The 15,214-nt window shown below is 34.4% G+C and overlaps 1 long non-coding RNA gene across 1 annotated transcript; it reads right to left on the reverse strand.

Moving 5' to 3' along the window:
* Positions 1-542: 542 nt before the first annotated feature.
* LOC134759860 (uncharacterized) lies at positions 543-9,251 on the reverse strand. The gene is made up of 3 exons (XR_010136709.1): positions 8,291-9,251; positions 7,021-7,106; positions 543-725 (listed from the first exon to the last, which is right to left on the reverse strand). It is a non-coding gene; the product is annotated as an uncharacterized LOC134759860 (long non-coding RNA).
* Between the last annotated feature and the right edge of the window lie 5,963 nt (positions 9,252-15,214).

The following is a 15,214-nucleotide window of genomic DNA, read 5'->3' on the forward strand; positions in this document are numbered from 1 at the left end:
GAAAGAATAAAAAGTGGGCTGAATCTTGAAGGGAGCCAAATTTGGAAAACCAGTCAAAGTATGATTCAATCTACATTATGCATATTTTCCTCTCAATATTTTGTCACTTATATTGTTGAAAGGGTTCTGGTGATTTTGTTTTAATTTAACACTTGAAATAGTTCCTTCTTTCAATCTATGCTGTTTTTGTTATTAAAGTAGTTTCCATTTTTAATTGTAGAAGTAGCAAGTTTAATATATCCTACTTAAAAATAATATTTTACATTCAATGTAAACATACAGGTCTAATTAAATGAAACTTATTTATTCAGTAATATGTAGGTCACATGGAACTATGGAGTGTATTGCTTATTTTAAATATAAAGAGCTAGTCTATGTTTTATACTTTATCCAGGAATTTTAGATCTTTCTAAACATTTATTATTATCATTAATTTGTTGCTAGTATTATGCTTGTGCATACATAACTCTATCCCATACGAATTCTGTGTTGAATTAAAAATTAGTACAAATGGTTTAAATAATGCACACAATATCTTAAGTAGTGTTAAATTTTACTCATATATAGTAAACATAGACTCTATTGTAAAAATCAATAAGCGTACATCATGAAAAATTAATTAAAATCCATGGAGTGAAGCACAGTCTTCACTGGCTAGGAAGAGAGGTAGAAACATGCTGAAGAAGAAAGTCGAGCAAGTGTAGTGACTCAGCTGATGTTCTCCACTGAAAGAAATGGGTTTTAAGCTCAATTAAATGGAAGATCCAAAACCTTAAAATATCTCTCACAGTCGGACTAGGATGCATCCTAATAACATGCCTTTTAAAACTGCAGAACTTAAATAAGATGAAAAATGCTTATTAAGCTTTTTAGATCAAATTCTAGATTTCCTAAATCCCCTGTAAAGCCATGATGAAGTGTCTCTTAAACTGAGAGCTGTTTCAGAATTAAGGAGACAGAGCATTTGCCTAACTGCATTGCAGCAAAATTAGCGATACTGGGAAGACAATAGTTGTCCCAGCAATCATCAGCTGTTTTCGATTTTCCCAGAATTTGTGATCTACAGGGTCTTTTTCACATGTATTCATTATTGTTGCTTTCTAAATGCTATATTAACAACATATTTCTCTTAGATTCTGCTAGCTAGAGTTAGACAAACTTTTAATAAACCAGATAAGAAAGGCGTAATGGAGAATTCCTCTGCAGAACTTCTGACTAATTTCCATCAACCTTTGCTTCTTTTTTCTGGCCTCACAGTCAGCCCATCCCCTCCCAGTTCAGCCCTATAAATTAGAAACACTTTTATCTGAAGCTGTCAGCTCAGTCCTTCAAAGATAACTTCCAAACTAGTCAGCCTTATCTACAGGGAGGGGAAGGGAGTGGCCTGGAGCACTAATATGTTTTTCAAAGAACACTCAGAACATGGTGAGAGTATTAGCCTGTGACAAGAGGAAGTGAGTCTTGTCAAATTTGCCCCAATTAAATGGTACAGACTTCTCCCAGAACAGCTTCTTTCTGTTGGGGATACAGTAATGTTTGGTGACTTTATTCCTCAGGCTAATGCTGGATTTTTCAGACATGCCAGAAGAAAGAAGATTTAAAAAAGGATACTCATTCCTGTTGTGTCAGGATTCAGAAATTCGCTGCCAACACAAGTCAGGTTGTGCTTAAGCAGGCTTTCTTAGTAAATGATCCTAAGAAAAGAGAAAGCTCAAGCTTTTGCATTACCCTCAAGAGAACCAAAGCCATTACACTGATCCAGTCATCTTTGACTCAATAGACCTCTTACTAGTAAAGGACTGCAGTTAAATTTATTTAAAATTGATTCGTTTTACTCTATTGAATTTAATATATTTAAATATGCACAGAATTTCTAACTTTAAAAAAAGTTGTTCCTAGAATGTATTAGACTTCCAAAGAACTAAGTGAATCTTCACTGACATAAACTGTATTTTAAGCATGTGGCCATAACTTTCCATTTGCTCAGGACTGCTAGGTGAAGGAAAGCTAGTATTGATCAAGCTTTTAAAGCTCTTCTTTTAATTTAGGCAACTGGAGTCAACACTACTTATCAACTGCAAATTTTATCCATCTTAAAATACAGCTGAGGGAAAACATAATCTATTTTCTTAACTGTATGTAGTGGTAGTAGTAGAAGTTGCAAACAAACTTTTACTCCTAATTATATAATTTGATACTGAATTTATAAAGTCAAGAATTTGTAAGAATCAATAGTTCAGATAAGAAATATTAGTTCCAATAATAGGTTGGCACATTAAGAAAAAAGTTTGGAATGCTTTAATTCATAATAGAATGCTTATGGAATATATTTTAATCTAACCTTATAAAATACCTAAAAATGTACTCACTATTTTAAAAATATTATCAAATGTGGATGTAAAGAGTCAAACTCTGTAAAATATTATAAGAGATTCATTCCGAGCCAAATATGAGTGACCATGGCCCATGACACAGCCCTCAGGGGGTCCTGAGAACATGTGCCTAAGGTGGTCGGGGTACAGCTTGGTTTTATAGGCGGCATGAGACATCAATCAAATACATTTAAGAAATACATTGGTTTGGTTCAGAAAGGCGGGACAACTCAAAGTGGGGGCTTCCAGGTTGTTGGTAAATTTAAACATTTTCTGTTTGATAGTTGCTTGAGTTTATCTGAAGACCTGGGATCAATGGAAAGGAATGCTCAGATTAAGATAAAGGATTGTGGAGACCAAGTTTTACTGTGCAGAGGAATCTCTCAGATAGCAGACTTCAGAGAGAGAGCAGGTTGTAAAATGTTTATCATCAGACCTGAAAGGGTGCCTGACTCTTAGTTGATTATCTCCTGGATCTGGAAAGAAAGGAAGGAAAACAAAGGGGAAAGTGGCTTCTCTATAGGATGTGGATTTTTCCCATAAGAGACTTTGCAAGGCAATTTCAAGGTATGACAAGGGAATATATTTTGGGGTTAAATATTTTTTCCTTGTCTTGTAATGTTATGCAGAGTCAGATGGAAAAGTAAGTCATGATATATATGGTCAAATAAAACCCATGTGATGAGAACTTATGGTTTGTAGGGCATGACTCCCTAGACCCCTTCAGTAGGAATTTGTGCAAGATAAAAAATCAGAGCTTAGTCCTCACGTACATTTTATTATACTAAAAATTGTACTAAAAATTAAAGGTGCTTAAAACAACAATCATTTATTTGATCCTATTTCTGAAATTGTGGTGGTGCTCATTAGGAATGGCTTCCCTGTGTTCTGTATGGACTGACACTTGTGCTAGAGTTTTTAAGGTGGCTTCTTTATTCATATGTCTCTGCCTCAGTTGAAATGACTAGAATAGCTCAGAACTGGTTGGGCATCCTCTCTCTCTCTCTCTCTGTCTCTCTCTCTCTCTTTTTTTTTTCTCTCTCTCTCTGCATGACCTCTCCATGTGACTACCTTTGGTTTTCTCACAGCATGATGGTTGTGCTGCCATGATTACCCTAGAACACAAAGATGGACACTATTAAGTTTCCTTAATGCTTGGTTTTAGAAGTCCCAGAATGCCATTTCCTTTGAGTTCTATGGGTCATAATAATCACAGGGACAGCACATTTTCAAAAAGAGATGAAATAGACTTCATCTCTTAATTGGGAAATGTCAAGGTCACATTGCAATAGGGCATGTGGAATGGGAGTTATTGTTGTGCCATTTTAGGAAACATGATCTGCCAAACTCTTTCAAGTCAACTTCTATGGAACATGAGAATTCACCCTAGAATAGCTGAGTGCTAGGGAGACAAACGCGACTTACTGACAAAGCCTGCATTGTTAGAGGGAAAATTCAGAGCACAGCATGAGGTTTGTCATTAAGATTTGTCTTATATATATATATATATATATATATGTCTACACTTCTAGACTTTGGAAAATATCAAGAGATTTGAAGGTGAATCAGGTTCCACCAAATAAAAATACCCCAATCAGATCTGAAAGGCAAAAGATGAGACAGAGCCAATCTTGCTACACTTTCATATTTTTCCCGCTCATTTGCAGGAATAAAGTTGATGAGACAGAGCCAATCTTGCTACACTTTCATATTTTTCCCGCTCATTTGCAGGAATAAAGTTATTGGGGAATTTGCAGAAGCTTCCCAGTCCACAATCACTGGCTTTGACAATGCTGAGAGTCATTTCGGGTTACAGAGGCAGTGTCTTCCTGATCCCCAGATCATACTTGGTCATACTTAACGACAATATGAAATTGATGTCAGGAGTCCCAGTGATAGCCTCCTGATTCCAACTTCCTGGTCAGGAACTTCCCCTGAAGGTTAATTTCTTGGAGATTTAGTCTGGAATCTACTTCTTTAGCCCTTCCAATAAATTGTTACAATCTAATCTTCCAGTAGTAAATTTCTTTCTGCTTAAAATAGCTGAAGTGATTTCTCCATCCTGTAGCCCCATCCTGCCTGAGACAGCCCATCTGTGATAGATGTCACCAGGGGAAGGAAGTTCTAGTAACAGGAAGGGCACTACCATGCAAAAGCAGCATAGTACCCACTAGGGCAGCTGTCCTCATGGAATAGAATAAAAATGCTCAAGACAAACAGCAGAAGCCTGTGTGGGTAGCTGATCAGATTTGCTCTTTGAGCTCCTATGAGATGGCTCAAAGAGATTTCCACAAACATCTGTTAGGAGGCTACACTGTTAGGAGACTACACATCAGTTAAATAAAGGTGTTGTCTTTCTTGAATAAGCTCTCTTGAATCCCATCTGAGAAGCTGAGAAGTGGATGGAGTCTGTGACATTTTGGCTTTGTTCTACATATATTTTTAAATACTATCTTTATTAAAGGGTTATTGACATAGTAAACTGCATATACATAAAGTATACACTTTGGTAAATTTTTGCATAAGTATGCATACTGAAACCATCACTAGGATCAAAATAATGAATATATCCAAGCTTCCCAACAGCTATCCCATGGTTCTTTGGAATTTCTTTCTCACGTCCATCTCTGTCTTACTCCCTTTCTTCTACTCTAGTACCAGTAACAACTGATCTGCTTTCTGTCATTAGAGATTAGATTGACATTTCCAGAGTTTGAGATATTTTGAAACATATAGTACCTGCTCTTTTTTTCTCTGCTTCTTTCACTAGGCATAATTATTTTGAAATTTATCCTGTTGTTGCATATATCCATGGTTTATTCACTTTTATTGGTAAGTAGTATTCTGTCATACGGATTTAGTATGCTTAGCTTATTTATTCACTTATTGACAGCCATTTGGGTAATTTCTAGTATAGGACTATAATATATAACACTGTCATGAATATTCATGTAAAATCTTTGTATGTATATTCATTTCTCTTGGGTAATTATGTTCCAGTGGAATGACTGGCTCACATAGCAGATATCTGCATTTCCACTTACAGCCTATGGGTTTTACATACCCACTAAAATTTTTTACTTTTACAAATATAAAAAGTGAAATCTAACTAATACTAATTTGACATATTTTCCATTTATGTGCCATACACATACATACTTCACACACATACATATGTTTTTATAATTAATACTACATAAAATTTCACATGGATTTTACTAAATTGGCATACAGTTTATTTATGTTTGCATGTCAACAAAGAGAAAATTATTATAGTCTATTTTCAGGATTTTTCATTGTGTAATATCAAGCATTGAAAGAAAGATAAAGTATTTATGCTGTTTTATACATTGTTGATTTATAATTTGAGATTCAGATATTTAATACACATTTAAAAATAATGATAACGTATGGCTTAGTGTTTAATGATGTGTGAAAATAAGGACTATGATGTCAGTGTGTTCACCTTATTAACATACCTATTTAGGTCCTCTCAATAGAACATGGCTTCAATGATGGAAAACATAATTTACTGAGGGCAAAATGGGAATATATTTGTAAATAAGGGAAAGGCTAGGAAACTATAATTTTTTGGTACTACTTGTTTTAAAATGTAAGACCTGGTGGTATATTTCACATCCTCAAAAAAAGAATCTTTTCCTTTTTTGTTTTTGTTTTTTGTTTTGAGATAGGGTCTCACTCTGTCACCCAGACTGGAGTTCAGCAGCATGAACATGGCTCACTGCAACCTCTGCCTCCCAGGCTCAAGCGATCCTCCCACCTCAGCCTCCTGAATTATTTGGACTACAGGTGTATGCCACTACTCCTGACTAATTTTTAAGTTGTGTGTGTGTGTGGAGGCAAGGTCTCACTCTGGTGCCCAGGCTGCTCTCAAACTCCTGGACTCAAGCCATCTTCCCACCTTGGCCTTCCAAAGTGGTGGGATTACAGTCAGGAGCCACTGCACCTGACCCTGTTCTTTTTTTTAACTCTACATTTTCACTGGTTCTTTTCTTCTCTTTGTTAATATTTTATTTTACTATTTCTTCAGATAAAAAAAACAAGATTTCACACATACCTTTGTCATTTTCTCAAGTATCTGAAATTTTTCACAAAATTTGATACTGCCATTAGGGTGTTACTATATTTCATTTTTAGTCCTTTTATTTGCTGTTGCCATGTGGTTTGATTTTTTAAAAATTAAAAAATGACAAGAAATCAAGAATGGAGGAAAGTTTTTTAAAAAATGATAGTGTTACTCTTTATATATAAAATAGCCACATTGATACTTTCAGTGGAAAGTGTTTATTCAAATGCATAATAAAAGCAAAAGTATTTTTAAAATTCAGTTTTGTTAGTTGGTACATTTAACTCTGATCATACAGAAAGTATTACGGCTTTCAACATGATTTCTCATCCTGAATTTGCTTACTAAATTCAAATTGATCATATAATAGTACATTTACTTTATTGATTAGTTGCCCAGTTATGCTAAAAGAATATGCATTCTACTTCTTAGAATCACTCTATTGAGATCTCCTTATTAGACTCCTACAGAATGTGCCTAAAACACAGTAGACTTGAATAATTTGCTGTTTTGTAATATGCAGCAAACAGACCCCAAAATCTCTTCCCTTATTGTACTTACAGAAGTAAGAATCTCTGAGGATTTGAACTTCGTTTCTGAAGTTCAGGTCTCTCAATCATACCAATAACAAGAATGCCTCCATTTGTCTACATTACAAAGATAATCAGAATCAAATCACATGAAATCATTGAAGTAAAAGTGCTAGTTTACCTTCAAACTACTATAAAATATGTTATAATTTAAGGACATTATCAGGGTTTATGTATGGTTTTCTGCTTCAGAAAAAGCTAGGGGAAGACTTCAATTCAATTTTTAGAATTGAATTATGTGTACAGAGAGAGATACAGAATAGCATCCTCAGTACATCTCTTTTATTAGCCCTTTATTATATTTGTCAGTTTTATCTTGATGTCCAGTAATAAATGCAGTCTTTAAAAGAAATGCAATAGGAAGAAATATTGTTATTATCAACAATTAGCCTCAGCCATTTGACTGGCATTGCACTTGCTATAACTCTGATTTGGGGCTTTCAGTAATGCCGTCTAAATACAAATACTCTAAATGCAAACAATGTAGATTTATAGGAAGAATATTCCATTTTATGACAAATGCAAAGAACACAAATATGTTGAAGCTAAATGATCAGGAAGGTGACAAAAAGAATTCATGGTTGGAATACCTTAAACATTAAGAAAAAATCAACACTACCATTCACCTTTCATTCAGATTATGAAATTGAATAGGTATTTATTTACATATGAATAATCAGAGATATGTGAAGTACATAATCCTAATAGGTTAGGCAAAACTTATTGTTTCTAATAAGATGATGAACTAAATATCCTGAAAACCCTGACCAAAAAACCCTCCAAATATTGATAAAATATATTTTCAAAAATTCTCTTAAAACACTCAGAAGAAAGTAAGACACACTCAGTATTGAGAGAGAGAGAGAAATAGAGACAGGAAGGAAGGAAGGAAGGAAAGAGGGAAGGAAGGAAGGAAGGAAGGAAAGAGGGAAGGAAGGAAGGAAAGAGGGAAGGAAGGAAGGAAGGAAGGAAGGAAAGAGGGAAGGAAGGAAGGAAGGAAAGAGGGAAGGAAGGAAGGAAGGAAGGAAAGAGGGAAGGAAGGCAGGCAGGCAAGCAGGCAGGCAGGAAGGAGGGAGGGAGGGAGAGAGGGAAGGAAGGAAGGAAGGAAGAAAAAAGGAGGGAAGGATATGTTGTTTTCTTATCTTTTAAATAAAGATAACACTTTTCTTATCTATAAAACAGATAGGCTTTAGTAAATAGTTAAAACAGGAATAGAAAAAAAGACTCTGTGGCCACATTACCTGGAAAGTGCAACCTGGGATGCCTTTTAAATCCAAGGCTTTTAGAGAGTTTCAACTTTACTGAAATGACAAACTAGGAAAAACATTCAAATCCAAAATTCTTTTAAATAACATATCTTAAAATAAGGAAATTAAGCCTAAACTTAAAATCTAAGATGTGAAAGACCATGAGAAGTACAGGAATAAGTGTGGAAAATGTAAATATTCATCAACTATGCAAACAATAATATTAGGAAGATTAATTTAGTAGGAAATGGTGTAAATAAACCATTGGATATCAATTACATTTAAAATTCAAATGTGAAACTGAAGTTGATGACTCCAAAAATCTCTGAAATATCTATAAGCAGTGTAAAGATAAATAATTTTTATTCTTTTAAATAAGTATAGCTTTGAAGGGCAATAAATAAAATAAAATTTGAATGTATAACTTCTAAAACTGTAATGCAAAAAAGTAAGTTTAAAAATTAACTGGCACAAAAGACATTGAGAGGAAAATTCATAGAAAAAGATCAAATAAATTGAGGGTACATAATAAACTAAAAAATGCTTTCAATTATATTATTAGGATAATATTTTAATAATCTAGTTGTAAAAGGCTCTACAGGTAAAAGACTGATACGGTTTGACTCTGTGTCCCCACCCAACTCTAATCTCAATTTGTAATCCCCATAATCCCTACATATTGAGGGAGAGCACTGGTGGGAGGTGATTGGATCATGGGGGTGGTTTCCCCATGCTGTTTTTGTGATAGTGAGTTCTCATAAGATCTGACGGTTTTATAAGGAGCTCTTCTCTTTCCCTTTCTTTCTCTTTTTCTGTCTCTCTCTCTGTCTCTCTCACCTGCTGCCATGTAAGACATGCCTGCTTCCCCTTCCACCGTTATTGTAAGTTTCTTGAGGTCTCCCCAGCCATATGGAACAGTGAGTCAACTAGACTTCTTTTCTTTGTAAATTACCCAGTCTTGGGTGGTATTTCTTTATACTAGTGTGAAAACAAACCAATACAAAGACTAAACTTGCAAGACTAAATATTTTTAAATGACTGTAAGTTATTTACATAAGATCAAATTACAAAATAAATTTCATGCAAATATGAAACAAAGGAAACCTACATAGTCACATGAATGTGACTTAAAAAAATTAAATTAGACTACAAATTAATATTACGAATAAAGAGCGTGTAACATGAAACTATGTCTTTAATCTATCAGGAATATACAAAGATTCAAAATTATTTTCACCTATTATAAATTGCATTATATAAAACAAAATTAAAAATAGATTTTTACAAGTGTAATAATTATGTTTTCTTAATACTTCACTTAGTAGAACTTTAACATATTAGGAAAATATAGAAACTATGCTTATTACATCAGCATATGGGAGGATTTCTTAAACAGATGGAACATATATGGCAGAAATGAATGCTAATAAATTTAAAATTAGACTTTCTGTAAAGCAAAATCACCACATACAAGTTAAATTACAAATCACATTTAACAAAAGATTAACATAAATAGCAAATTTTTAAAAATCACAAACTTGTAAACAATGGTCAACCTTGTATCACAAAATCTATTCAATAATTTCATTAATATCTTATCACTGTAAGAAAAGTTACAGGAATACAATAATTTAAGAGAAAATGAACTATCATTCTCAAATTGTATGTTAATTTACTTAGAAATACAAAGAGAATCTAAAGAAAGCTATCAAGTAAGAGAGTTCAGCAATGATAGTAAATATTAGATTAGTGAAAATTTCATTCTTTTAAATTAGTAACAAAATGCCACCAGTAATTGCAACAAAAATCCAAGGCACCTACAAATAAATCTAATAAAACATGCATGACTTTTATTATAAAAAGGTATTTTTAATTGAATGATTAAAATGGAACTGAGTAAAAGTGGAGATATAGGTTCCTGGAGAAAAAGAAGCAATATGATTAATTATTTGATAAATTCAGTGTTTTTTTCATCAGAAATCCCAAATAATTTATCTCTATGTGTGTGTGCACTAGTAGTGTGTGTGTTGTTCATATTTGCATGTGAGTGAGAAATTAACAGGCAGAATGTAGATATATTAAAGAACAAAGGGTTTGCAGCTGCTGTTTTAATCCAGTTCTTCAGAAGCAGCCTGAAAAATAAGGATTCCTGTGTTAGTGTTTAAAAAAAAACGTGACAAGGAGAAACTCCCTACCAAGGTGAGAGGAACGTGGCAAGGACAAAAGGGAACTTAGCAAGGCTGTGATTTCAGATAAAGCACCATAACGAATAGATCCAGTTTGGTTTCATAGGAAAGCTCTGGAGTAAACTAACTGCTCACAATTGTTTCCTTTCAAGACAGTGACTCTGGTCTTTCACATATCTACACTTCCACAGTCATTGTTTAGGGGCTGCTGCTGTTTTCCCAGTAAAATAGACAAACTTGAGTTCCAGTAACATTAAGATGCTTGGAACCAAGAGCACACCACAGGTAAGGGAATACACAAAACGGTTTTAAATAAATCTTAAGATTGTCCTACCCTATTTGCCAAAACAATTTTTTAAAAAGGAAAAGATGGAGGGCACTATTTTTTTTTTGCCTTTTATCAATAATTGCAAAAGTAGAACAAGTAATACCATCCAATATTTGTGCGCGAAGAGAAAAATAGACCTGAACATGAGAGGCAAATCAATGAATATCTGAAAATTTGATATATGAGAAAGATGGTTTTGCAAAATCAGTGGGAACACAGTAGAATTTCAATTAAAAGATGTTGAAACAAATGTTTTCTATATAAATTGAAATAAAATTAGATTTATCTTTCATAATGTAGGCATAAGTCAATTCCAACTGAATTAAATCACGAAATGAAAAATATAATACATAATTATTTTAGAAGAAAATATAGGAGAATAGATTTTGAAGACCTTGAATTAGAAAACTATTTCTTAAAAAAGACCCTAAAAGCAAAACCTTATGAAATTTTGATTAATTCAACTACATGACTTATTTGTAGTCTTCTCGGCCTAAATATACAATTAAATAGTAAAATGACGGGCCAGAAAAGTGAAGACATGCTTTGAAATATGACTAAAGAGAGATTAATTTTAATAATGTATTTTAAAACTCTCATAAGTCAGTAAGAAAAAAATAAGAAGAAAATTAGCAAATAATATAAATGGAAAATGTATAGGAAAGAAAATCAAATAGCTAATAATCATAAGAAATAATACTTAGCTTTATTGGTAGAAAGAAGCTACATCTCCTCAAAAAAATTTATTTTAAAAGGTAAACAATTTTGAACTCATCATTTTGACTGATAGTACCAAGAGTTGGCGAAGATATGAAAATAAAACAGGTATTCTTATATGTGCTGGAGAAAATTTAAATTGAACACTTTTCAAGCAATTTAAAATAGTAAAGTTGAAGATAAATATACCTATTGTCATGGACTGAATGATTGTGTCCCCTCCAAATCCATATGATGAATCCCTAATCCCCAGTAAAATAGTATTTAGAGGTGCAGTCTTTGTGCGAAAATGAGATCATGAGGGTTAAGCCCTCATGAATAGGATTAGTGCCCTTACAAGAAGAAACTGTAGAGCTGGTTCACTCTCCTTTTACCACATGAGAATACAAAAAGATAGCAGTCTGCAACCCTGAAGAGGGCTCTCACCGGAACCCAATATGCTGGTATCATGATCTCTGATTTTCAGCCCCCAGAACTGTGAAAAATGAATTGATGTTAAATCTCCACCTATGGTGATTTGTTTAGCAGCCTAAGTGACAAAGACATCTATTCCAGTGATACCACTTCTAGTAGTACAGTACCTTTGTAGTATAGTACTTAGTACTACGTCATAGTGACTAGCCATGTGTGACTATTACAATTTATACTTATATTTATTAAAATTAAATAAAGGCAAATATTCAGAGCTTCAGCCACAGGAGTTACAGTTTAAGTACCCAGTACTACACATGGCTGGTGTCTACTGTTTGGGAAGCAAAATATTGGAAGCAAATACTATCAACAAGCAAATAAATCATTAATTATGGCACATCTATAAAATGAAATACATAGCAGTGAAAGTAAACTACCTCGAACTACATGTATCAACATGGATAAGGCATATGGTTATTGACTGAAATAAGTTAGTTGTATAATGTAAAAAACCATTATTTCCCAGAAAGTAAAATATAAATTAAATTTAAAATACATTATTAAAGTTACATGCAAAAATACTATGTAGTATTTAAGTATGTAATCATGTGAAGTAAATGTTTAAAGACATGCATGTAAATGAAAAATACCAAATTTAGGAGATTGGCTAGCTCTCGTGAAGGTAGGTGTTTGAGTGGGGAACGAGCTTGTTTAGGTGCACATGAGGATACTTAATCCATATATTTGTAACTTACTTAACCTAAGTAATGGCATATGGTGGTTGTTATACTGCTCTCTTCCTTTTTATATTTCTGAAATTTTACAATAAATTATAATTTGTTAACCTATTGTGTGCCTTCTATTTTTAGGTTACATTTAAGATCAAATAAATTTAGGATTATAAGATCTATATACAGTTTTCTAATACTTGTCTTCTAATTTCTGGTTTAACATCCTGAATTCAATTGTTCTGGTTTATGTTTTGCATTTTTAATTATTGGACAATATATATAAACTACTGTTTTTTTCTCTGAACTTAAATGCAGAAGTTACAGTTATATCGTTACACACATTTTGTTGTTGTTGTTGTTGTTGTTGTTTTCCCATCCAAAATCTATTATCCTCTCAGAGGGTAATTGCACATTTGATGAGCTTCTTCAAAGACTAATAAAATTCTTGCAAAACATAGTGTCAAGTAAAGATCATTTTTCATGGTAACACTGAATCATAATTTAGTATTCTATAGTTATAGTAATTATGAGGCTAGACAAAAGTATGCATAATCTAATTTTTATATCATAGTATCTCTAATCGTTATTATGAGAAACTTTACTACTTTTTACTTACAAAAACATTTACAACTATTAATACAATAATAAATTTATCAATGTATAACATTTTTAAAATTACTTTCTTTAAAAATATAACTGCCTACAGATCTCTGACCTTTGACTTGAAAAGTAAATACAATTTTTCTTTAGCTTGTGCATGATCGATCATGCAGTTATGAAAAAGTGCTTTCCAATGAGAGACTATTCAATTTCTTATCATTTCTAATTTGATTTTAATGACAAGTAATCATCTTAAAAACAAGGATCAGAGCATCAATCAGCCCTTCTTTAACTATCAATTTGACAGTGTAATCTACTGAAACATAAAGGAGTTCAGGGATACTATGAAAGGGAAAACAATTTCTGACCTCATTCATTTATTATATGCTCTATATTTTATAATAGTATATACTGTTTACCAAGCTTCAGAAAAAAAAAGATTTTTTTTTATATTAAAGCTTCTACTTTTTTTTGAGATGGGTTCTTACTATGTTGCCTAGTCTGGACTAAAATTCTTAGGCTCAAGAGATCCTCCTGCCTCATCCTCCCTGGTGGCTGGGACTACAGATTCATACTGCAGCCAATTTAAAACCTCCATTTCTTAAAGCAATCTTACTAGCAAGTCATTATTATCCCCTTTTTACCAATGAGTACACGGGGCAATAATAACCTAATGTTTAACAACTGTTTATTTAATGTCAGATGTTGTTATAATTGCTTAAACGTATCAATCCATACAATAATAGAAGAGGTAGAAGTTAACAGCATTCCCTTATTACAGAGGAAGGTATGAGGCGGAGGTACTTTAGGTTGCCCAGGCTCAGGCGGGAGGACTGCTTGAACTCAGGAGTTCAAGACCAAACTGGGTAACATAGAGAGACCTCCTCTCTACAAAAAATAAAAGTTAGCTGGGTGTGGTGGCACACACCTGTAGTCCCAGCTACTTGGGAGGCCGAAGCGGGAAGATTGCTTGAGCCCAGGAGGTTGAGGCTGCAGTGAGCCGTGACTGTGCCACTGCACTCCAGCCTGGGAAACAGAGCGAGACTTTGTGTCACAGAAAAATTAAAATAATAATAATAATAAATAAATATAAAAAATTTTAAAAGAAGCATCAAATATCTACAGGACTCTCTATTCAATCCCAAAGCACTCTGGCTTCAATGCTTATTCTCTGAAACACAAGGCTAAAACTGCTTCTACATAAGAGAGCCAGGGCTCAATTTCACGATTCCCCGTTGTCAAACCCATTCTCTAAATGTTACACTGTGTAGTAGTCCTGATACCGACAGGAGACAGGGAAATACAGGGTAGAAGAGGGTGGTTTACCAGGAAACCACCCCCACCAACGTTCTGCTCAAGCCTCAAGCCTGAAGACCCGCCGCCCTAAATGAGGACAGGCATTCCCGTTTTTACAGCCAAAAAATTGCCTTTTGGCCCGCCACGCCCGCTATCCTGCACTAATATAAACAGCGAATCCCAGGCTCCAGAAGCCCACCAGCAAGCCCGCAGATCAGCAGACGTACGGCAGAACGATGCGGCAGAGAAAGAAAGAAGAGGAGGGACATCTAAACGCGGACAGGAGTTCCGCCAGGCGGTTAGAGAGGAGTCCGGCCGCGGTGTGGCCCGACCCTAGGGGTAGATCACCTTCCCACTTCATCCCCCGCTTCTGGCTCCCCATCCATGCTGCGAGAGACTTCCGCCACTCAGTAAAACCTCCTATTCATCCTTCAAGCCCATGTGTGACCCGATGTTTCCAGGACGCTGAGCAAGAGTACCGAATACAGAAAGCTGTCACACTGGCTCTCTGTCCTTGCGAAAAGGCAGAAGGTCCACTGAGCTGATTAACACTCAAGCCATCTGCAGACAGCAAAGCTGAAAGAGCTTTGTAACACTGGGGTGGCAGACACCCACCCCTAGACAGTACGGTGGGGCAGGAGCCCACAGC

Source organism: Pongo abelii, chromosome 14, assembly GCF_028885655.2.
Source record: "Pongo abelii isolate AG06213 chromosome 14, NHGRI_mPonAbe1-v2.0_pri, whole genome shotgun sequence".
Classification (NCBI taxonomy): domain Eukaryota; kingdom Metazoa; phylum Chordata; class Mammalia; order Primates; family Hominidae; genus Pongo; species Pongo abelii.